This window comes from Pelobates fuscus, chromosome 2 (genome assembly GCF_036172605.1).
Source record: "Pelobates fuscus isolate aPelFus1 chromosome 2, aPelFus1.pri, whole genome shotgun sequence".
In the NCBI taxonomy this organism is placed as follows: Eukaryota; Metazoa; Chordata; class Amphibia; order Anura; family Pelobatidae; genus Pelobates; species Pelobates fuscus.
The window spans coordinates 417368792-417394586 of record NC_086318.1 but is presented as its reverse complement, the minus strand read 5'-3'; the positions used below and the strand labels follow the sequence as shown (position 1 = coordinate 417394586).

The window sequence follows — 25795 nt, the reverse complement described above, 5'->3', positions numbered from 1 at the left end:
GGATTAAGAGCACACTGGGCCTGGTGCTGACAATTATGATGGGCCTAATTACGGAATCTTATCGACCAAAAATATTAAAACAATCATACCTCCCAAGCGTCATGTATCTGATGGAGATGGTGCTGGAGGGTAACTCATAGGATGCAGCTATAAGAAAACACATACTCTATGCTAATCTCTCTCTAATTTATATCTTTCATCTTTTAATTAAACCCATAACCCTTAACAGCAGTGTCCAGTGAAGCAGGCAGTCAATGGGCGGGGTAAAAGGGTGGCCACTGGTGCGAATCACGTGACCAGACCTGCCAAAAGGGGAGAACATGCCCAAAAAGGGGGCATGTCTGTCCAAAGAATTTGAAGGACAGCCTGGCATGAATGCATGTCAGGCTGCCCGCCAATCATGCAGGCTGTCCAACTAAGGGCATACTATGCAGGCAGCACCCTGAGCTTGACATAAATGCGTCTAATGATGCGCTCACTCAATGCTTTCTAAGGACTGTGCCCTAGCACTCGCTGGTCCACTTGTCTCCTTACCTTCTTACTAGCAGGCAGAAGTTCCTGGTATATAGTCTGAGACAGATAAAAGGTGTATGTAGTGAGTGTAGATGAATGGGGACATGCCACAGTGTTAGAGAGACCAACGTCTGCATTACCTAAACTAATTTTATTGTCAGTCAGTCCACAAAAGTTTTGTTCCCATACATCCCTCTTAAGCTTCCAAACTTAAAGGGACACTATATACTAACACTGTCTTTTCAGAGAAAATAACTCCACTGGCCACTCCTTAGATGGCTGCTAGAGGTGCTTCCTGGGGCAGTACTGCCTAGTGTGCAGCACTGCCATTCAGTGTCTCCACCCTCGGCATGCAGACACTGAACTTTCCTCATAGAGATGCATTGATTCAATTTATCTTTATGTGGAGATGCTGATTGGCCAGGGCTATGACTTGTGCTGGCTCTGCCCCTGATCTGCCTAGTTGACAGTCTCAGACAATCCTATGGGGAAGTATTGTAATTTGCTCAGACCACCACTTCTGATGATGTCATCAGACAGTCAGTTTAGAGGCAGAGCCAGCAGCTGCAGACTTGAATACAAGTTATATTTTACTATACTTAGGGAGGCAAGAAGGGGGCAGGGTGGTGGTTTTAACATAATAGGGTCAGAAATACATGATTGTGTTCCTGACCCTATAGTGCAACTTTAAGCAAGAGTATGTGAAGAGTAGTTAAGGTTGCCACCTGTCTTGGAACAAAATACCAGCCTTAATCCTTTGTATAATCACAAGGAGTGACATTGGAGAAAATTCTGTAAAATCACCAACAAACTACTCACAGTTTGATTCTGCTGTATAGATGGATTGCTCCCAGTGTCTCAGTCTCCCAAGTCACCCAGTGTCTCAGTGTCCCTATGTATCACAGTGTCAGTGTCCCCATGTCGCCCAGTCCCCTAGTCTCCCAGTGTCTTAGTGTCCCCATGTCTCCCGGTGTCTCAGTGTGTCCCCATGTCACTAGGACACTGAGAGACATGGGGACACTGAGACCTGGGGACACTGAGAGACCCGGGGACACTGAGAGACATGGGGACACAGACATTTAGGGAAACTGGGAGAAATGGGGACACAGACACTAGGGACACAGACACTGGGAGACATGGGGACATTGTAACATTTGGGGACACTAAGACACTAGGGACACAGAGACATGGGAACACAGACACTGGGAGACTATGGGACACTGGGAGACTAGGGGACACTGGCTGGGAGACAGACACTTGGGGACACTGGGAGACATGGGGACAGTTGTGGACATAGACATGGTGACACTAGACACACAGAGACATGGGGACACTGAGACACTAGCGACACTGGATGGGGGACACTGGGAGAAACAGCGTCCCCATGTGTCTCAGCATCCCCATGTGTCTCAGTGTCCCCAAGTGTCTCAGTGTTCCCAGGTCTCCCAGTGTCTGTGTCCCCATGTGTCTCCTAGTGTCTCAGTGTCCCCATGTGTCCCTGTTGCCTTTCTCCCCCATCCCTCACTTATCTGAGCTGTAGAGCTGCTGTCTGGACTCTGTGCTGTGTTGCTGCTCCCCACGGATCAGTGAGTAGTAGAGAGAGGCAGGGATATGCATAGACATATAATACCTAGACGCTGCATTGACCGCTACTTCCTATTGGCGCTGATGAGCCGCGGGGTCACCATCTTGGATCGGTCACAGTGTGATCTGCAGCATAGACATATATAGAAAATATATGTCTATGATCTGCAGAGCAAGGTCCTCAAAGTAAACATGGTTAGTCTTAAAATCCACCCGGAGGGTGTATAGATCCAGTAGCATGATGTTTAATCCTGGGATATTAAATAAAATTAACTGACATTTGCTGCTTTAAGACCTCTGTGGTTATTTACGTTATCGACTAAGTTTACTCAATACATTGAAATTATTTGAATTTCCAGATTGAAACTATGTGTTGCATTTGGATTTAGGTTTGCTAAAATTATAAGTTTATTGAACTAACCCCACAATCTATCATCTTAATATACATGTTTTAAACTGGGACTGGATCTTTGCCTGATTTGTAATGTATTTACTTTTCAACTATTTTTAACTAATATGGATTTTGGAACTGTGCAAAATAAAATGTAGATATTTACAACTCTTTATTATTGTCAGCTCTGTCTTTTGCACTTTGAAGTCCGCATGGAGATAGCATAAAGAGAATAGGAGAAATCAAACAATCACATCACTATTTACTAAAGTGAGATTTGTCACTAAGTCGAAGTAAATAAAAAAAAATTAGGGACCGAAGTCCTAATATATAGACATATAATACCACACCGGGTGACCGGCCCAAAATGGCGCCCGCATTTCATGGCCCCCCCGAGGTCAATACGGCATCTAGGTATTATATGTCTATGGGGATATGCTGTAACTTCCTATCCCAGCCTCTCTCCACACACAGTGACCCCTACTGGCCGGTGCTGGTATTGCAGAGTAATCTCCACTTATTCTCAGAAAAATACCTGCATTTGTATTGCCAGTATTACTGCAATACCGGCATGACCAGACAGTCTCAAATACTGGCTGTGCCAGTAAAATACCAGTCAGGTGGCAAACCTAAGAGTAGTGTGTGTGTAAAAAAAAAAAAGAAATGTAAAAAAAAAATTTTGTTTTTAATTTTTTTTTTTCAATGGGCCTATTCCATGGGCCTGGGCCTGGAGCTGCAGCTCCATTAGCCCCTATGTTAATCCGGCCCTGTTCCAGATGTACAATTGGACTGTATTAAGATGCCGATAACTACAAATACGTGTTATTGCCTGCTGGGAGTTCACAGCACGCACTATACCTCCAGTATCTATTAGTTCTGCTTCCTAATTAATCAGTAAGACTCAATGGCTTCAACAGCTGGACCTAACTCCCTTTGCTTTTTCAGGATACACTTACGTAGCTAAAACAAAAAAGACCACAAGCACTTTGACATTTTATTTCGTAAACAACAGTCCAAAATCGGTCACATAATATCCAACATTGATCATTTCCTATTCCTATCTAGCGGTACATTAAAAGTACTTCCCCGTAATGATTTTTAATCATATAGTGCTGGAAGCAAATTAATTAATCACAAAGCACATGCATAATTAGTTTATTTCCCTCCAGTATGAGTTTTACATATTACCATGGTGCACTTTTCCTGTGTCACCCCGCAGAATGAAAAGATTATCATATAAAGCGTAGTCAGTCTAGAAACATTCATTTAATTTTTTTACTCTTTTTTCCACATATATTTGTGTTTATGGTGTTTATTGAGGGATTTATACACAATTTTTGAGAGCGTTACCATTTCACACATTACATTCACTTTATTTTTAGAGACTCTGAATACTAAGTTATTTTAGCTAACTTGAATTATCTAATATGAGTAAAAAAAAAAAAAGATAAATTAGATCAAAGCAATCCCGTTTGAGATTTTTTTATTAGTAATTCATATACCTGTTTGGTAATGTCTCTGAATTTATACATTGGCTTATTTGATATAAATGGGATAACACAGCCAATCACATCACATCTGTTTTTTTGAAGATTATCAAGGAGGTTTTTTTTTTTTTTGCTTCTCATTTTAAGTTACAAAAGTGGGATTTAACCACTTGTTTTTTTTGTTTTTTTTTTCAAATTACCCTGTAAAAGGTCGGGTTTCATATAAATCAGTTTGCCTTTACTATCATTGGCCATTAAATCCATTAAATATGACAGTGGGATCCTCAGCCAAAAATACAATGCTAATAATAATAATGGTACCATCTAATGGATGCTTATAGGATTCAGTGGTAAGAAGATAAGGGTATGAGGGAATCCATTTACACCCCGGACAGAGTAAATATGGTATTTGTAGGTTATCGCTGTGGTATCTGGGATCCCTGATCGGTATATGAATGCATGTGGATATTATGGGCGAGAAGGGAGGTGTCATCATTTTAAAGCCAGTTGGGTTTGGGATCCTTTCATGAGATCGCTTATTAATGGTTTACAACTTAACAAGTATGTTTCTGATAACAGTTTGGGGTTTAATCTATAGTATAGACTTATATTTAGCATAACATGCCCCAAAAGAGGTGTTTAAGTACTTTTTCTGAGTTTTGGCTTCTGTACAATTCATCTAATTATTTTTTTTACTTGTATGTTTCTATGTGTGACTTTGGCTTTTCGCAGGTGTCTTTTTCTGATAGCAGGTTGTATTTGCAATAGTATAAAATTAATGCTCCTTTAAGAAACTAGACCTGCAACTGGGGCCCTAATACTGGGGTAAAGGAATAATGTTAACTTTAACTGATGCAGTGTGTTGCAGGAACCTCTGCAGTATCTATGCAGCTAGATTATCCCGTGCAAAATAACTACAGCAAAAAAAAAAAAAAAACAGCAAAAAAAAAAAACACACCAAAAAACCAAGCAACAAAAAAAAAAAAAAAAAAAAAAAAATCCCTTTTAAACAGATGCAGATTTTACAGAAGCTTTGAAGCTCTGCGGTTTCCATGAAAACTGTAAATAAGGTCATTCTCAAAATGTCTTTACTCTTTAGATAAGGAAAAGCTTAATAGAACTCAAATTAAATCTGGTTATAAAAAAAAAACTTACGCAGAAATCTGAATATTTATTGGGACTGCACTTTTTTTGCATTGTGATATTTCTCAAATGAAAACAAAAGACTAAATAACATGCAGTAGGAACACAAGGCAGTAAAAGGCATAAATTATGGCCCATTCTCAGACAACAGTGGTATATTACTAGCTGCAGAGAACATTTCGAAGTCAAAGTATAAAAATATCCAGTATGAACACTAAGCAATGCATTCCATATCTATTGTCAGCAGCAGATCATACCTCCCAAGTGGCCCAATTCTGGTGGACAGTCCTGATTTAAAGCTCTCACATCCTACTCTGATGGGTTATTTATCGGTTTTCTGAGACTTTGAAAAAATCCCTGACATACTGTTATCACACCATGATGCTTTATAAACGATCTCCAGAAAAGGTTTGGAGGTTTCTTTGAAGGAAATGAAGAGTTAACATCTGTCAGTAGATTGCAGACGGGATGCACAAATATTGTAAATACAAATGGTCATAGGCCTCCAAACCATCCTATTTCGACGGGACAGTCCCTATTTTAGGGTCTGGGTTTTGTTACGTGGTATCCTGCTTTTGAAGGCACCAGATAACTGTCTCCAGTCATTAGACGTGCTCTCACTTGGACACTGTAGTGAGTGCTGAAACAGCGACCATTGCTGGTCTGCTATGGTGGCCAACTTGCTCGCTTGCTTGGCATGTCACTCCCGACTGACTCCTGGCAATTCATCTCACTAGCTCGCCAACTTTTTACCTTTTGGCTGGATATGTGGTTATTCATTAAATTGTTAAAGTGTTAGTACTTACTGTTAATTCACACTGAATTTAAACTTTTAGACCAAAATAACAAAATTAAAAGCATTTCTGACATTTTTCAGTTTGAGTGTGGCCTTAACTGTTAAATTAATTTTGAATTCCTAACAAATCATATAATGTAGGGTTAATCCAGGGTTAATCACTAAACATCTCATTGTGGTGGATTGAGCTCTGTGATATACGCACTAGATAATACTGTATTGTTGCTGTGGACTGTAAAACACTTATACACACTACATGTTACTGTGAGTTTTGTTGCTGTGGAATCCGTTAATACACCCATACAGATTACATGTTACTATGAGTTCCATTGCTGTGGAGGACTGTAATACACGCATACCCTCTAGATAGTACTATGAGTATTGTTGCTGTGGAATCCGTTGATACACTGATACAGATTACATGTTACTATGAGTTTCATTGCTGTGGAGGACTGTAATACACTCATACCCTCTAGATAGTACTATGAGTATTGTTGCTGTGGAATCCGTTGATACACTGATACAGATTACATGTTACTATGAGTTTCATTGCTGTGGAGGACTGTAATACACTCATACCCTTCAGATATTGCTGTGAGTTTTCTTGCTGTGGAGCTCTGTGATATGCTAATGCACACTACACATTACTGTCGGCTGTATTAGTACATTGCCCTGTAATATAATCTTATGGACTTTGCCCACCACATATTAATGTGACTTTTACAGCTGCAAAGTTATATAACACACTCATACACATTAAATATTACTATAGGTTTTGTTGATGTGGAGCTGTGAGACATTTGCACACACCGCACACTGCTGTCAGTGTTATTCAATAAACTACTCATACTATATAAATAGTTCAGAATAATACATTATACACTGTATACACAGTTATGAACAAAAATGTAATACATCTTTGTAATACATATTATTAAATAATGTAAATAAAACTGAGAATGGTGTCTGCAGATTTGAATGTAGTCTTAGAGGTTTTGGCTCCAACCATGGATTTGGACCTAGATTATATGCAATGTTTCTTTAGAATGGAAAGAAATTCATTTCACGACAAATATTGTTAATCCTATTATTCAACCTTTCCCACCAGTGCGGTCTTACCTCTTCGATGGCCAGGGTTACACAAATAGCTTGTTTTCCCGGTAGGCCTTATATGTTAGTGGTCTTGTAGGGGTTAATGTACACACTGAGTGCATTAAAAAAACAAGCTTCGTAGAAATGCAATATCTGACTAAATATTTTTTCCATTTCTCTCAATGACTGATCTTCCAGCTTGTGGTAAAAAATACCATGGAAAAAGCAGAAAACTAGCAAAACCCTAACACATGTCCTGTGGACATAGGGAGATGGGCTAGTCACCCTTTCAAAGCTCCAGCAGAGAGCAGCAAAGTCCATCTCACTATTACAAGATTCATGGCTACAGATTAAATCAATTCATGACAAGCTATGTGTGCTGCCCAGCACCCCATATCACCACTGAGCCGGATATAAAATGAGAAGGCCACTCAAGGGTACTAACTGAACATTCCTATCTCTCCTCAACTCATCTGCAAGAGGTTAGGGTGTTTGTTGTCTGAAATGAGGCTAATAAATCACCCCTGCTTTTTCTCCACATCCTCAACCTTTGCACTATATAAACATATATAACATACAAAGAGGTCCTAGCTGTTGAGAGTGGGGGTTTATATTTAGATACCAGTGATGTAAGGTAGGGTATGGAAGTGAACTTAAAAGGACACTATAAGCACCCAGACCACTTCAGCTCATTGAAGTGGTCTGGGTGCAATGAGCCTGCCCCCCTTAGTCCTGTAATGTAAAACAATGCAGTTTTTTTTAGAAACTGTAATGTTTATATTGCAGCACTGAGATCAGTCTCAAGTTTTTAGGAGTTTGGGTCGATGGGTCACCTGACGCTGGCTGTCCTCACACTCTGCATGAGGACATTCAGTGTCAGTGAAATCCCCATAGGAAAGCATTAAAGCAATGCTCACGTCGCTCCCCACACATGCGCTTTAGGTCCCCCCCCCCATCAGATGATGTCGCAGACCCAGTGCTGTGCGACATCGGCGCTGGAATCAGGTAAGTAAATAAAGGGTTTTTAACCCTATACATGCCGGAGGACAAATGGGGAGGCTGAGTGACAAGAGGGCACTATAGAGTTAGGAATACAGATTTGTATTACTTTTTTTAATTCACAGTAATTTCGTGTTCAGTGAATAAACCCCATTGACATACTTCTCATTGAACATTGGCTACTGAGGCTTTACAAAGTCTCTTTATCCACCCACCGCCCAGAATATGCTTTCAAATTGTAGGGTAGAGTAAGACAAATGGCTAAAGAAACTTTGTAAAAAAAATGACAGCAAGTGGCTTAGAATGTTAAAGGAACAGTCTAAACATCACACAACTTTGTTCGCTGAATTGCATGATGTGTCCTCCTCTTTTTAATTTTATAAAAAGTGCAGATTTCAAAAGAAATTGGCACCTCCCAGCCTGTCAATCAGAGAACCGGCCCTGTTACTTCCTGGTTGTTTAGCTCAGTGGAACTAAACCTAAGAGAGGCAGACAATTAGAAGACATTATATCTAGTGAATAAAAGTGTTAACTAGAAAATGATCAAGTACGGTACTTGTTCGCAATACTGAAAAAGGGCCTAAAGAGTCCACCATCTGGAGGGGTCTATACTATGAAAGGATACCAGATACATTTAATTGGCTTATTCACAAAAAACAAGAGAAATTGTAGAAGCAAGTTGTGAAAGTCTAAAAAGGAAAATATTTGAGATAAAGAAAAAAGCGTTCTACCTAATTCCTAAATATTAAACTAGGAAATATGAATCAGTAATCAATAGCCCAAATCTGGTACCTTTAAGTAGTTTAAAGAATTACTATAGGGTCAGGAACACAAACATGTAATACTGACCCTATTGTGAAAACCCACCATTTAGGGGGCTTCCCCTTCCCATTAACTCCCTCAGAATGGGTTAAAACTCACCTTATTTTCAGCTCTCCACGGGTCCGCTGGCGCTGGCTCCGCCCCCTTGATGATATCATCAACATTGCCAATTTTTAGCCAATTGGCTAAAATCGGCAAGGGTGCCGGGCCAAACGTCGTTTTGGCCAATCAGCACCTCCTCATAGAGATGCATTAAATCAATGCATCTCTATGAGGAAAATTCAACGTCCCCATGCAGAGCGTGGGGATGCTGAACGGCAGGGCAGCTTTTTTGGCAGCACTGACCCAGGAAGCACCTCCAGTGGCCATCTAAGGAGTGGCCACTTAGAAGTGTCCTTAGGGGCAATGTAAACACTGCCTTTGCACTGAAAAGGCAGGGTTTGCATGAAAATGCCTGAAGGGAATGATTATACCTTAATGTAGTTGTTCTGGTGACTATAGTGTCCCTATAAGAGTTTGAACTCTGCCTGCCCAGGATATATTTTTACTTTGTAGAAAGAATGCCTGTAGTATTACATTAGTTAATCTACTAGTGTTAATGGTATAAACTAGCAGAAATATATCTCCGTTAGTTAGATAATCGCAATGCTGCTTAACCCCTTAAGGACCAAACTTCTGGAATAAAAGGGAATAATGACGTGTCAGACATGTCATGTGTCCTTAAGGGGTTAAGGAGAGCAACACAGTTCCCAAAATAAAACCAAGGAATTAAAATAAACAAATTAAATTAAAAATAGAAAGCAATGGGTTTTACGTATAAAATAAATAAATAAAAAAAAGTTCTACTGCAAAGATCTAAATGTAAAGTAGTTACCATGGAAACTAATGCCGATTGCTCCACTTTTAAAGCTGAACTACAGCTGTTTTTTTCCCCGAATAAATTCCAAAGTATGTAATGATGTCTCTCCTTCGTTTCCACCCTCCATCTTTTTAACCATACAGAGTACATGCAGTAAACCAGTAGGCTCCTAAATGTTCTACACTTTCGTCCTTTGGGTTCCAGATCCGATAGCTGCATTCTTGTGGAAATATCACACAGAATTTATGATAAAACATAAAAACACTTTAACATCATGACCTGTCACTGATGAAGTGGTAGAATTCTGTGTCTATGCTAGTTCTAATCGTAGGATCCTTGTAATTGGATTATAGTCCCATCCCTTAACCTTTACCCTAAAATTCCACGGGGTACAAAATAACTAAATTAGAGAGTCTGGGGTAGTAGCATTACAATGACATGACAATGAGTTCGAAAAAAAATAAAATGTCAGTCCTCCTATTACATAGAAGCCGGTTTCAGAACTCGATTTGTTTTAATGGTTAAGAAGTAACAACATAAGACAAACATATTTTCAAATAAAGAATATCCCTCAATGTATCTCCCTGAAGATAAGAAAATGATAAAATGTCTGGAGGCATAACACATGTACCTGAATATTCATGCCAGCATATTGTATGTAAAAAAAAAATTGTTTCAGCTTTACAGAAATAAACTGTACTGAGTGACGAGCCTCGTAACTTTTCTCCACGGATACTCACTGGAGGATAAGCTCAGTTGGCAAATCTATTCTTCCCTTTACTTTGTTATTTCCTGGTTTGCAGCTGTGTCTGGAACTCAAAGACGTAGTATTCGCAAAGAATTAAGGATAAACACACTAACTTTAGTATTTTGGGCGATCGGGGCCCTTAAAATGTATACCGGCTTTATAATTACCATTTATTATTCCTTTACCACATCACTACCAAGTTATTTTCATTAAAAGAAAAAAATGAAATAATATGCCGTGTTTTAAATATGGGATCAGGTTGCAATCACACACAATTTGAATTTTGCGTTTAATAGTTTATTGTTTACAAAAATTCTGGGCAGTTAAATGTTTTAGAGATGATATGGTATACTTTATCTTGCATACAGGGTCTCGAATAATAAAAAAACAGGAGCAAAATTATCAAGCTTGTCACCAACAGTACACATATATCCAAATTGCTAAATATTAAGTTTATAGGTATTTGAAAGTCATACAATGGCATTTCTGGGATAGCAATATCATAAAACACCTTCAGAATGAAGAAATAATATCCAAATGTATGCATGATGCCTCATTACCATCAAGCATTTGTATAATAGAGGATATTGCACAGTGCTATTGCAGCCTGCAAGGAATCCCTGTAGTGCACTCAGTGTGATCAGAATCATTCTCTTCTCCCCCTTCCTGGATGCTAGAATACACCCATAAATATTAACTGACTAAGCTTGCTGTAAAATCTGGGAGAACGTATTCTGCAGGGAGAAACTGGTGCTGAAACAGGGACTTTACTGGCAATATTTTGTTTTCCAATTATTTGATTTACATTATATTAATGTATGTAATTGTATTACTGTTACAAAACTGCATTTTTCATAATGAAATAGATACTATGTTATATCTATGCATTTGATGTTATATAAACTAGGTGCAACATATATTTTGTGATCTGCCTGTCTAGATCAGTATTGACCAGTCATAGCTTATGAGTTATGTTGCACTGCACCTCCAGTGAATCTTTGGATCCCACAGTCAATAATCTGGCAAAGCATTAAAGGGATACTATAGGCACCAGAACAACTTTAGCTTAATGAAGCAGTGTTGGTGTATAGAACATGCCCCTGCAGCCTCACTGCTTAATCCTCTGCCATTTAGGAGTTAAATCCCTTTGTTTATATAGCCCTAGTCACACTTCCCTGCACGAGAATTGCATAGCCTTCCTACACACTAACTGTAAAGTAAACCTCCTTCATTGCAAATTTTGTTTTATTTAGAGTGTATGTAGAGTGCTTTGAATAGCCTTCTAGACCCCGCAGAAGCCTCCAATATCTGATTAAAGGGACACTATAGGCACCCAGACCACTTCAGCTCATTGAAGTAGGCTGGTTGCAGTGACTTCTGAGAAACTGCAATCAATCAGACAGCCACTAGAGGCACTTCCTGCTTGCCAGGTGACTTCAGGTCACCTAACTGACGCTGGACGTCCTCACGTTCTGCATGAAGACATCAAGCATCGGTTAAATCCGTATAGGAAAGCATTGCAGCAATTTTTTTCTATGGAGAGGGCCTAAAGCATTCGCAATGCTTGGTGCTCATGTGCATCGTCACGTGACATTGGAGGGGATGGAGCACCAACCCAGCACAGTGGTAGGTTGGGGATGGAATCAGGTCAGTACAGTAAAGGTTTAATAACCATTACACTGATAGGAGGCACAAGGGAGGGGGGGAGGGGAAGAGGTGTCAGGGTACCTCGTGTGCTGGCACAGATTGTGCCACATCCTGGAGACGACCTGCACATGGAGAGGGACCTCTTCTGATGTCCCTCTTCTCTCTCCAGAGATTCTTATGCCGGCCGCAATAGCCCAGCCCATTTTTATAACGCAGCACATGCACGCCGACGTCATGATGTTGGGGACGCCACGGCCCGCCAAAACATTTGAATTTGAATGTTCTGGATCCATGGCTACAAATTTAAAGAGCACACTATAAAAAGGATGCCAAGGCATATGTCATTGCCCTGTTGTGGTTCTTTATAGTCCCAATAGCGCGTTATTACGGTTTATATTTCTTGGTTCTGACTTTGGCTACGTTTGACTATTCTACCTTCTATAATTCTTTGACTCGGCTTTCGTATTCTCGCTGTTCCTGACTTCTGGCTCCTCTGACCTCGGCTTGGCCCGGTTTACTCTCTGTCCTTGTGATGTAAGCCCAGCCACTCTAAGGTCCGGTACACGTTATTATTCTACTGCACACTGCGTGTTGGATCCCTATATATTCCTGACAAAAGTACAGTGCTAGAAATACTAATTTGTACTCGTAGCACTATAGTATCTCTTTAAAGTTAAATTTTCAGAGCAGGAGATAAAAACTTCTAAAGTAAGTTAATATATGATTGAAAATGAAATAATTGCTTTAATGCAGTCTGTATGAGACATAATAAAGGGAGAATTGGCTAGGGCTGCATAAAAATAAGTTATTTAACTCCTAAATAGCTAAAAAAAAATATTTGAGCAGTGAAACAGCAGGGGCATGATCTATACCAGGCATAGGCAACCTTCGACATTGCAGATGTTTTGGACTACACCTCCCATGATGCTTTGCCAGCATTATGGGTGTAAGAGCATTATGGGGGATGCAGTCCACAACATCTGGAGTGCCAAAGGTTGCGTACCCCTGATCTATACAATAAAACTACTACATTAAGCTAAAGTTGTTTTAGTGCCTCTAGTATCCCTTTAAATAGAAACAGTTCCAGAACCTGAGAACTACATGTTGGTTAGATAATAGCAGATAGCAATAACAGCTGACAAACTATCTAGATCAGGGGTGTCAGACAATAATCTAAATAGATAAGAATGCCGATTTTTATAAGCACTGTGTTTCCACCGCATAAACCTAAATATTGCGTGTGTGAATTTATAAAAAAAATCTCTGACTTCGTTACAGGTAGAAGAAATTAGATATGTGGTTCGTGAAACACCATTTATTCGTGCAACGTTTTCTTCAAACCAAATAAGTAACGATTTTTAATGCAGTCCTGTCATGTACAATACTCAGACTCGCAGAGACATACATTGCTTTCGGAGTGAGGAAGTGCGCACTGTGAGTTTTGATAAAGCATCTTATTGACCAGTAACATTCCCTCGGAGTAAACTGAAGTTGTACAGACACAAGGTCAGTCTCTGTCAAATGTCTGATCATTAATCATTGCCAGCAGGCAGTCGGAAAATAATAACACAGAATTCCTTACTTTTTATCATGATGAGAATGTAGAACCCTATTGTCAAAGATGCACTTGCTATTGTCTAAATATAACATTTCACGTCAAGACACGAAATTGCCAAAAATCATATAAAATTTACAAATCTTATACTTTCAGACAGGGAGGTCAGTTCTATTTCCCTATAAATCTAGGTAAAATTAAATATTGGTAATAAAGAATTATTCAGCATGTTCCCATTTACTTTTTAAAGTTGTATTGTAAAAATATCCAAATATTTGTCCCCAACGTAAATGTGTGATTAATTCACTGAATTGGACATTGTGGCCATAATGACCACATTGGATAATTCTCCCATTCAACATTTTTTCTAATATCTATTCACTTGCGATTTTAAGACAGTTCGCCAAAATTTTAGGTTTAGCAGATAAATCCCTGGATGGTACATCAATACTCTTTATATCTTTTAGTTTGTTTGTTTGTTTGTTTAATTTTGGATCAGCCAAGTACCCTTTTCTATTACGTATATAAAGAAGCAGAACCGTGCATTAATTATTGGAGTTTTCTCTACGTCTGATATCGCTTGTGATGTCAGTGTGTTCTCAGAGCTGGAAAATAAGCTCTATGCTTTATGAACAATAGTTCTTTATGTGCCCTATGTTCAAGCCTGGTGATATGTCACTGCTTCTTGCTCCTTTGTCTTCTGGTAAATTGATCCTTTATGATGTACAACATTCCTTGCCGCTTAAAATTGTTTATTTTATTTATCTGTATTGTTCAAGGAAACTAGAAAACTCAATATTCTCAACTCCTTACCATATGTAAAGGCTAAACGATTCTATCTTTTGAACAGACAATGTGTCATCTTCACCCCATTTGTGTGAGTGTTGATCAGTGCAGTCCCACACTGTTATAGTATTATCAGCATTGACAGTTGTAAAATACGTTATCAGTCCTGCACAGATTTGTATTTTGTGGAAACCATAAGATCTTAACCAAGTTACCATTATTTATAACTATATATCTACTATATATAACTATATATCTGCACGCAAGTTTCTAATCTCGATCTTTTTGATTGATTTGAATGGTTTTCGTAGTTATTTTAACATATCCAATAAATAAATTGAAAATAAATCATAAATCATATTGGGATATACATTTTCTGTACAAGGTAAAAAAAAACAAAAACATAATACTACACAAAAAATTTGTTTTTATTGAGTAATCTAGACATCCACATGTTTAGTGGAATGTGTTCATTAGGTTATAGCGATGTTGTTGTTTTTATCTTCTTTGCTATAGTAATTTCTATCTCCCTACCTGTATTGTGTTTTCTCATAAAATACAGCTGTTTTTGATATTAAGACTTTGTTTTCAAGTTGTAGTTTAGATGATATAGGTTAGAGCTTACAGTTTACCATAAGGTAGTTACATCAGTAGATGATTTTTTTTTAACAGTATTTCTAAAATACGACCAATTTAAACAATTGCTAACAACTGGCATTTGTGGGAAAAAAAGGATAAAAAAAATTCCACCATTAATTTTTGGAAATTAGTGGTGGCAAAATAGCCGAGAAATGCATTGTTTTGTCAGATATTCTGAAATAAAGTTTTTTTTTTAAATATTATTATTAATGTTACAGACCAAGCTAACCATTTAAATGTAAATTTAGAAACAGTGAAGCATTCTATTATTTGCTGGGTGTATGCCAAAGAAGGAATATGAATACTATAAATATGGATCCATTTTAAAATTAGAATACTACAACTGATTTAAAACTGATAGAAAGAACATATAAAATAGAAAACAAAACAGTAATATGGTCAGACCACAATAGTGTATGTCTAGAATTAAATAGTAATAGACTTAAAGGCAGTAAGAATATAACTTGGAGGTTAGACGAATCAATACTAGATGATAAGGAATATAAAGATCATATAGACAAAATGACCATTTGCTATCTTGAAGAAAACAACAATGGACAAGTGGAGAATGACACTCTATGGTGTACATTTAAAGCAGTAATAAGGGGACATTGCATAATGCTTAACAAACTAAAGCAAAAAGAAAAAGGAGTAAGTGTACAAAATCTATATATTGATCTATATAATTTAAATAAAATAAATAATGTAAAGCCAAGTAAGGAGAATCAGCTAAAAATAAATAAGATCAAATCTGAGATTCAGGAAAAAACTTACGAAAAAATAAGAATAAATATGCATAAACTTAAAATTAAATATTACCATAAAGCTAATAGAGCCGATAAAATTATGTCGAATATGCTAAAAAAAAATATATCTAATAAGGTTGATAAAATAATAACAAACGACACTATCTCCCTCCTACCAGATCAGATAGGGAAAGCATTTAATCAGTACTATGCAAATCTATATAGTCAATCAACATTCACCTCTTCAGAAAAAATAAAAAAATATATTAAATCAGCAAAACTGAATAAAATAACAGAAATACAAGTAAAAAATTTAAATAAAGAAATTACGGAAGAAGAAATTAACATAACAATAGATAGACTAGAATCCTATAAAACGCCAGGCCCAGATGGATTTGGAAACAAATTCTATAAAGTAATGAAAGCTCAATTAACAGGCCATTTAAAAAATATTTTCAATACTGCAGCTAAAAAGGGCAGTTTCCCAGAAGAAATGCTTAAAGCAAATATTTTACCTATTTTGAAACCAGGCAAGGATCCAACAAAAGTTCAGAGTTATCGACCAATATCATTGATTAATGTGGACGTTAAGATATTTTCTTCTATTTTAGCTAAAAGATTAAAAGAAGTAATTAACCAAATAATCCATCCTGACCAAACAGGGTTTGTCCCTGATAGAATGTCAAATAACAACATTAGACGTCTGATAGATGCATTAGACATATCAAAGTGTAAAAAAAGTCCCATGCTGATCCTGTCTTTAGATGCTGAGAAAGCCTTTGACAGGGTCAGCTGGGACTTTATGAAGTTTTCTTTAGAAGAAATAGGCATTCAGGGATGGCTGTTTAACGCAATTCTGGCGCTATATAAAGATCCAATGGCTAGAACAATAGGCCCCGGCATATGTGCAGATTGGTTCAAACTAAACAATGGAACCAGGCAAGGTTGCCCATTGTCTCCCTTATTGTTTATAATAACTATAGAGGTTCTAGCCAATAGAATCAGAAATAATGAAAACATTAAGGGATTTACAGCAAGACAGAAAGAATTGAAAATTTCTCTTTACGCAGACGATACTATTCTTTTTTTAAACAACCCTGCAACATCAATAGTAAATGTAATGACTGAAATCAAAATGTACAGTTCAGTATCAAACTACAAATTAAATAAAACAAAATCAATAGCTATATATAACAATATGCCAAGCCAAGAAATAGATTTTTATCAAGAAACTTATAATTTTGCCAGAGCTAAAACGTTTCCATACTTAGGAATTAAAATATGCAAAAATCCCAAAAATATTATGCAAATAAACTTTATGGACCTTCTAAAAGAAACAAATAAAAATCTGAAAGAATGGAGAAAAATAGAGGTATCTTGGGGTGGAAGAATAAATATTCTGAAATCATATGTCTTGCCAAAATGGATTTATATCTTTAGAATGCTCCCCTTGAGCATCCCGAATGAATGGCTGACAATGATTAATACCTCCTTTTCCAATTTTGTATGGCAAGGGAAAAAACCCAGAATTAAAAATGGAGTACTATCAAAAGGACTAAAGAAGGGAGGTCTGGGATATCCAAACATAAGAAAATATTATGAAGCAGGGATCATAATGCATGCTATGACTACTCAGATAGCTCAAAATAAAGAGGAAATATGGTGGTGGTCAGAACTAGAATCCAGCCATTTAAGTGACTCCCAAAATTTAGTCTGGAAAAATAAAAAATGCAATTTTTTTAGATCATATATTCTAGGCCAGATTATTCCAGTTTGGCAAAAAATAAGGAAGAAAATGGACATAACCAACAAAATATTTGATTTCCAAAGAATAGATATAATAGAAGCAAATATAGAGAATATCTCCTTAAAAGCATGGAAGGAAAAGGGAATAAATACAATAAAAGAATTGATTAAGGATGGTAAAATCAAACCCTATAAAATACTGATAGAAGAGTTTAAGTTTTCCGCCAAAGAAGTATACACCTATCTTAGAGTTAAACATTTTTTGGAGAAAGTAGAGATAGTAAAAGATGGTAAGCTGTATGATATTCTAAAACCAATTCTACATCAGAACAAAATAAAGCAGCTGTTCTCTAGATGTGTGAGAATGTTGGATTCAATGGAGGACTTAGTCCTTCCTAATGCTATTAAAAAACTGAATATGGAACTAAAAATAAATATAGAAGTAAATGAATGGTTATCTATTATACAGAAAATTAATAAAAATGTACACTCCTTTATACTGACAGAAACACACTTTAAGTTAACTCATCAATGGTATATGACGCCAACTAAAATAGCTAAATTTGACACATCTAAAGACGCAAACTGTTGGAGGTGTAGAGAGGAAAAAGGTGACTACATTCATATGTGGTGGTCTTGTAAACTAGTGATTGTGGTATGGCAGTGGGCTCAACTTATCATCCATACACTTTGCGGTGTTGAAATATCTCTAAAACCAGAAACAATGCTATTACACTATCAATGGCAAAAATTAAATAAAATAAATCAATTTTTAATTATTCAATGTTTAATAGCATGTAAAATAATAATAGCAAGAAACTGGAAGGGAAATACTGTCTTCAATATCAAATTGATAATAATTCAGTTGATTTATCAAATCAAAATGGAGAAGGACCACTGCAGGGCCCTGGATGATAATTTGAGACTATGGGCAACTTGGGAAAAAAAATTACTACAAATGTAAAGGCAATATGATTACCATTTGAAAAAAAGTAAAAGAAATTGGAAATATGTTGAGCTCTCGAGAGGGGGGGGGGGGGGGTGAATGTTCTTGTTGTTTTGTCTACATGTTTGAATATTTGTATATATTGTGTATAAAATGTTTTTATATACTTTTCTTCTGTAAAAAAAAAAAATCTAAATTTAATAATAAAAAGAGAATTGAAAAAAAAAAAAAAAGAATACTACAACTGAATATATAGGTAGATTTATTTTTTTCAAATTGTTAATTTGTTCAAAATAGCAAAAGTAAAAGTATATTATCATTTTAATTCCTTTAATATATTGTAGCATATTTTTAATATTTATGAAAACATTATACCAATTACATAATATGATTAGATGCACCAAATGTTTAACAAGGAAATAATTGCTGAACATACAAACAGGAAATTTGCACACAAAAAAATTCCTATGAGCAAAAGTTAATCTTGATCATGTAGGCTAAAAATTGCCTAATGAGGCAATTTCTCAGGCCCCTAGTCGGTACACCCTTCCACACAAGGGGTTGCAGAAGAGGAAAGGCAATTGCTCTGCCCCTCCTGGCATTAATTGGGTATAACAGCAGCTGAAAGATCAAAATTAAGAAAACCTGTATCTTTATTTTGGTAATGCAGCTGTTTAGTAGACTGTCCCCTAATTTGGTACCCTTATGTGGGATTGCCATATTGAAGAATACCAAATTAAGGAGCAATCGACTAAATACAACAGTTCCCTAATTTGGTAGTGGTGCCCTTAAATATGGATTGGTAATCCCACGTACAGGTACCATTTTTACATGAAAGAACTAATGAATGAATGGAATGAAAAATTTAATTTCAAGTGATTCATTAATCAGTTTATTCTTCCATTGAGCCATTCGGGATTTGGATGAAGAGACAAATTCGATGATTTTTGTCTGAATTGCGATTCTTCCAAAAACTAAAACGCAAGTCGCATTGTTGAATAATCTGCGCCTACTTTTATTTCCAGTATGAATTCTCGGTTCTGATGGTCTTTTCCGCCATTTATTACTTTTGCAACTTTTCCATCATATTTTTGTTTGCATTATTTTTTGTATAGAACATTTCTTTCATTAATATTTACTCCTTTTTGCCACAGAATAGAATTTACTATTTTTGTCCCACTTCACTTGTCTGGGTGTAGAAAGCACGAAAATATACACAAAATATACAGTCGTGGTAAAGAGAAAGTTCCCCCTCTTTGAATGCTATGGTTTTACATATCAGGACATAATAACAAACATCTCTTCCTTAGCAGAGATTAAAATAAGGTAAATACAACCTTAAATGAACAACACGTGACATTTTACACCGTGTCATGATTTACTTAACAAAATCAAATCAAATGGAGAAGCCATGTGTGATCTGTGAATAGAATAAAAGAAAGAGTCTGTCAGCTAATTATCAACCATCTTTTTCCCATAAATCATCTTTTTTACTTGTAGCACAGACACAACTCTGACTCACAAAACAAAATAAAAGGGGGGGCTCATCAATTGTCCATTTCAGTTTGTTTTGTGATTCGTCAATATAGTGATAAAATGCCAATCAACAAAAATGCTAATCTCCCACAAAAAGATAACTTTCACGACGCTTTGATAAATCTCCCCATAAGACTCTAAATCCTTGGAAATGACATCTGGTGGTAGGTTAATATAGTAGAAGAGTTCAACAAAGCTTGGGACAGACACACACTGCCGGCCTGAGCAGAAAACAGGAATAAAGTCTATGATAGGAAGTCTATGCTCTTGATAGGAAATGGGTAGACAAGAAGGGTCAATTGGCTTTAATCTGCTGTCAATACCTACGTTTCTATAAATTCCCAGGTGTGAAGCTACAGAAGGAAGTAAGAAGCAAAGGGTAAAAATTGTGGGAAATCTGAGGATTGGAAATAGTGACCTATAGTAAAATGACATTCTTATACTATATAGTAAACAAAGTATTGCTTATAAAGTTACATTGTTACACTATATGTTCATTATGTAGTGATAATAAAGTTACATTCTTACACTATATGTTCATGAATGTAGTGATTATAAGGTCACATTCTTACACTATATGTTCATGAATGTAGTGATTTTAAAGGCACATTATTACACTATATGATAATCTGAATATTGCTTAGTTTGTGTCTTTTAGTCTAGGCATTATAAGCACTATGATGTTTTTGGTGACAGGAGTCTGCTCCTAGGGATAAGTGTCACTTAGTCAAATAATCTTTGATCAGTATTTCCTTGCCAAGGTCCCCCGGGCAGCCTCGTTTTCTTTGATATATCTAATGTGTATTAGATATATACATTTTTCTTCCTATTTGCATGGAATTGATTGGCTAAGGATTGTCAGCTGACACTTTTAGCCAATAAAATTCATCCAAACACAGGAGAAATTCATGTTCCTAATGTAAAAGTAGAAACTTCTAAAGACAGGGCTGGACTGAAGGTGTTTGGAGATGTTAAACCATTTAAAAACAGCTTGACTGTCTGTTACCATTGGAATGACAATAGATTCCTAGTAGAGATGTCCCGAACGCTTCGCTGGCGAATAGTTCCTGGTGAACATAGCTTGTTTGCGTTCGCCACGGATGGCGAACATATACGATGTTCGGTCTGCCCCCTACTCATCATCGAGTAAACTTTGACCCTGTACCTCACAGTCAGCCGACACATTCCAGCCAATCAGCAGCAGACCCTCCCTCCCAGACCGTCCCACCTCCTGGACAGCATCCATTTTAGATTCATTGTGAAGCTGCATTCTTAGTGAGAGGAGGGACAGTGTGCTGCTGCTGATTTAATAGGGAAATCGATAGCTAGGCTAGTGTATTCAGTGTCCACTACAGTCCTGAAGGACTCATCTGATCTCTGCTGTAAGGACAGCACCCCAAAAAGCCCTTTTAGGGCTAGAACATCAGTCTGCTTTTTTTTTTTCCTGTGTAATCTAATTGCAGTTGCCTGCCTGCCAGCATGTGTGTCAGGCTCACAGCATATACTGTGCCCACTTGCCAGTGCCACCACTCACATCTGGTGTCACAATAGCTTGCATTTTAAAAAACAACACTTTTTTGACTGTGAAATAATAGCAGTCATTTTCCTTCACGCGTGTGCGTTTCAGGGCCTGCCAGGGCACAGTGTCACACCAGTGCAACTCATATCTGGTGTAACAGTAGTGTACATTAAAAAAACCTAGAAATTTGACTGTGAAATAATAGCAGTCAGTTTCCTTCACACGTGTGCGTTTCAGGGCCTGCCAGGGCACAGTGTCACACCAGTGCAAATCATATCTGGTGTAACAGTAGTGTACATTTAAAAAAAAATAAAAAAAATTGGACTGTAATAGATTGAATAGCAGTTAGTTGTCTGCAAGCGTGAGTGTCAGGCCTACAGCGTCTACTCTGCCAACTTCTGCCAGTGCACAGTGCCACTCATATCTGTTGTCACAGTAGCTTGCATGCATAGTACCACTAATCGGAAAAAAAAATGACAGGAAGAGGCAGGCCACCCCGCAGGGGCCGTTGTGGTCATGGTGCTGTGATTCCCTTTGGCCCTAGAATAATGCTCAGTGTTCAGAGGCCACGTACCCTGAACTCGAAATGTTCTGAGGACATAGTTGACTGGCTAACACAGGACACCCAATCTTCTACAGCTTCCGCTCGGAACCTTGACGCACCATCCTCCTCCAGCTTAGCTTCGGGCACCTCTCAACTCGCCCGCCTGCCGCCACCACCAACACTAGCACCACAGCCGCTTCACTTGATCTGTCAGAGGAGTTATTTACACATCAGTTGGAAGAAATGAGTGATGCGCAACCATTATTGCCAGAGGATGTAGATAACAGGGATATCTCAGTCAGGCAGCATTACACACATGGACGTACGGTGTGATGATGATGATGTTGTACCCGCGGCTGCTTCCTTTGCTGAGTTGTCAGATACAAGTGAAGCGGTTGATGATGACGATGCGTCCGTGGATGTCACGTGGGTGCCCGCTAGAAGAGAAGAAGAACAGGGGGAAAGTTCAGATGGGGAGACAGAGAGGAGGAGGAGACGAGTTGGAAGCCGGGGGAGGTCGTTGCAAGGAGCTAGTGGCACAGTCAGACAGCATGCATCGGCACCCGGGGTCAGCCAGACAGCACGCCAATCAACACATGCTGTTGCCACCACCAGAATGCCGTCATTGCAGAGCACAGCAGTGTGGCATTTTTTTGTGTGTCTGCCTTTGACAACAGCGATGCCATTTGCAACCTGTGCCAAAAGAAACTGAGTCGTGGGAAGTCCAACACCCACCTAGGTACAACTGCTTTGTGAAGGCACATGATCGCACATCACAAACGCCTATGGGATCAACACATGAGTACAAGCAGTACACAAACTCAAAGCCGCCATCCTCCTCCTGGTCCAGCATCTTCAGCCATGTCAACCACTGCTGTCCTGCTTGCCCCCTCTCAACCATCCGCCACTCTGTCTCTCGCCTTGAGCAGTTCCTGCTCATCTGCCCACAGTCAGGTGTCTGTCAAGGACATGTTTGAGCGTAAGAAGCCAATGTCACAAAGTCACCCCCTTTCCCGGCGTCTGACAGCTGGCTTGTCTGAACTCTTAGCCTGCCAGCTTTTACCATACAAGCTGGTAGAGTCTGAGGTGTTCCAAAAATTTGTAGCTATTGGGACACCGCAGTGGAAGGTACTCGGCTGAAATTTCTTTGCACAAAAGGCAATCCCCAACCTGTACTCGATTGTGCAAAAGGAAGTAATGGCATGTCTGGCACACAATGTTGGGGCAAGGGTCCATCTGACCACTGATACCTGGTCTGCAAAGCATGGTCAGGGCAGGTATATCACCTACACTGCGCATTGGGTAAACCTGCTGACGGCTGCCAAGCATGGAATGCGTGGGTCTGCAGAGGAGTTGGTGACACCACCACGAATTGCAGGCAGGCCTGCTGCCACCTCCTCTACTCCTCCTACTCAAATCTCTTCCATAACCTCCTCGGCTGAGTCCTCTTCTGCTGCTGCATCTTGCTCCACATCAACTGCACTCCCCCAGCTCCCCAGGTACTATTCCACATCCCGGATATGGCAGTGTCACGCCGTCTTGGAGTTGACTTGCCTGAAAGCAGAGAGTCACACCGGCCACACACTGGTCACACCAGCACTCCTGTCCGCCCTGAATGCACAGGTGGATCAGTGGCTGACTCCGCACCAACTGGAGATCGGCAAAGTGGCTTGTGACAACGGAAGAAATTTGTTGGCGGCATTGAATTTGGGCAAGTTGACACATGTGCCGTGCATGGCACATGTGTGTAATCTGATTGTACAACGCTTTGTGCATAAGTACCCAGGCTTACAGGACATCCCTAAGCAGGCCAGGAAGGTGTGTGGCCATTTCAGGCATTCCTACACGGCCATGGCGCACTTTTCAGATATCCAGCAGCGAAACAACATGCCAGTGAGGTGCTTGATTTGCGACAGCCGACACCTTGGAAATCAACACTCCTAATGTTTGACCGCCTGCTCCAACAAGAAAAAGCCGTTAATGACTATTTGTATGACCGGAGTGCTAGGACAGCCTCTGCGGAGCTGGGAATTTTTTGCCACGTTACTGGACGCTCATGCGCAATGCCTGTAGGCTCATGTGTCCTTTTGAGGAGGTGACAAACCTAGTCAGTCGCACCGAAGGCACCATCAGTGACATCATACCATTTGTTTTCTTCCTGGAGCGTGCCCTGCGAAGAGTGCTGGATCAGGCCGTAGATGAGCATGAAGAGGAAGAGGAAGAGTTGTGGTCACCATCACCACAGCCTTATCAGCATCGCTTATCAGCATCGCTTGCTGGACCTGCTGCAACGCTGGAAGAGGATTGTGAGGAAGAGGAGTCAGAGGAGGAATGTGGCTTTGAGGAAGACCAACCACAATAGGCATCCCAGGGTGCTCGTTGTCACCTATCTGGTACCCGTGGTGTTGTACGTGGCTGGGGGGAAGAACATACCTTCAGTGAGATCACTGAGGACGAGGAACGGGACATGAGTAGCTCGGCATCCAACCTTGTGCAAATGGGGTCTTTCATGCTGTCGTGCCTGTTGAGGGACCCTCGTATTAAAATGCTGAAGGAGAACGACCTGTACTGGGTGTCCATGCTACTAGACCGGCGGTATAAGCAGAAAGTGCCTGAAATGTTACCGAATTACCGCAAGTCGAAAAGGATGCAGCAGTTCCAAAATAAATTAAAAAGTATGCTTTACACAGCGTATGAGCTGATGTCACAGCACAACGGGAATCTAACAGGGGAAAAGGTGAAAGTAATCCTCCTCCACCCACGACCACGCCGGCAAGGACAGGACGCTTTACAGACGTGTTGTTGATGCAGGACATGCAGAGCTTTTTAAGTCCTACGCATCGCCACAGCACTTTGGGGTCCACCCTCAGAGAACGACTCGACCGACAGGTAGCAGACTACCTCGCCTTAACTGCAGATATCGACACTCTGAGGGGCGATGAACCCCTTGACTACTGGGTGTGCAGGCTTGACCTGTGGCCTGAGCTATCCCAATTTGCGATAGAACTTCTGGCCTGCCCCGCTTCAAGTGTCCTGTCAGAAAGGACCTTCAATGCAGCAGGAGGTATTGTCACTGAGAAGAGAAGTCGCCTAGGTCAAAAAAGTCTAGATTACCTCACCTTTATTAAGATGAATGAGGGATGGATCCCAAAGGGACTGACAGTGGGCGATACATTTGACTAAAAAAGGCCTGATGAGGGAGACTACTTAACACACCACTCCTATCTGGTGGCACATTAGATTACACGCGCACTGCCCCAAATTTGAAGTAGGAGGACCAACCAAGCATCTTTTTCCATCTCCTGGTTCCTAAAATCAATGCCATATACCCTTCCCTTGATAGGGGACGTAACAGGGATTAAACTGATAGGAATAGTACTACTTAACACACCTTATAATAACGCAGAGAGAGGCAACGCAGAGAGAGGAGTCTGAAGAAGAGGAGTCAGAGGAGGAAGGTGGCTTTGAGGAGGTGGAAGACCAAACACAGCAGGCATCCCAGGGGGCTTGTTGTCACCTTTCGGGGACCCTTGGTGTTGTACGTGGCTGGGTGGAGGAAGAGAACTTCAATGACATCAGTGAGGACAAGGAACGGGACATGGCTAGCTTGGTTTCCAACAAATGGGGAGTTTGCGGTTGTGCAAATGGACTGTTTGCGGTTGTTTGCGGTGCATTAAACGGGGAGTTCGGTCTGTCA

The 25795-nt window shown here is 39.3% G+C and overlaps 1 protein-coding gene across 2 annotated transcripts in view; it reads right to left on the bottom strand.

Annotated features, from left to right (window-relative positions):
* PLCB1 (phospholipase C beta 1) overlaps positions 1-25795 on the bottom strand; it is a 739173-nt gene that overhangs the window by 699992 nt on the left and 13386 nt on the right. The gene's annotated exons all lie outside the window — the stretch shown is intronic.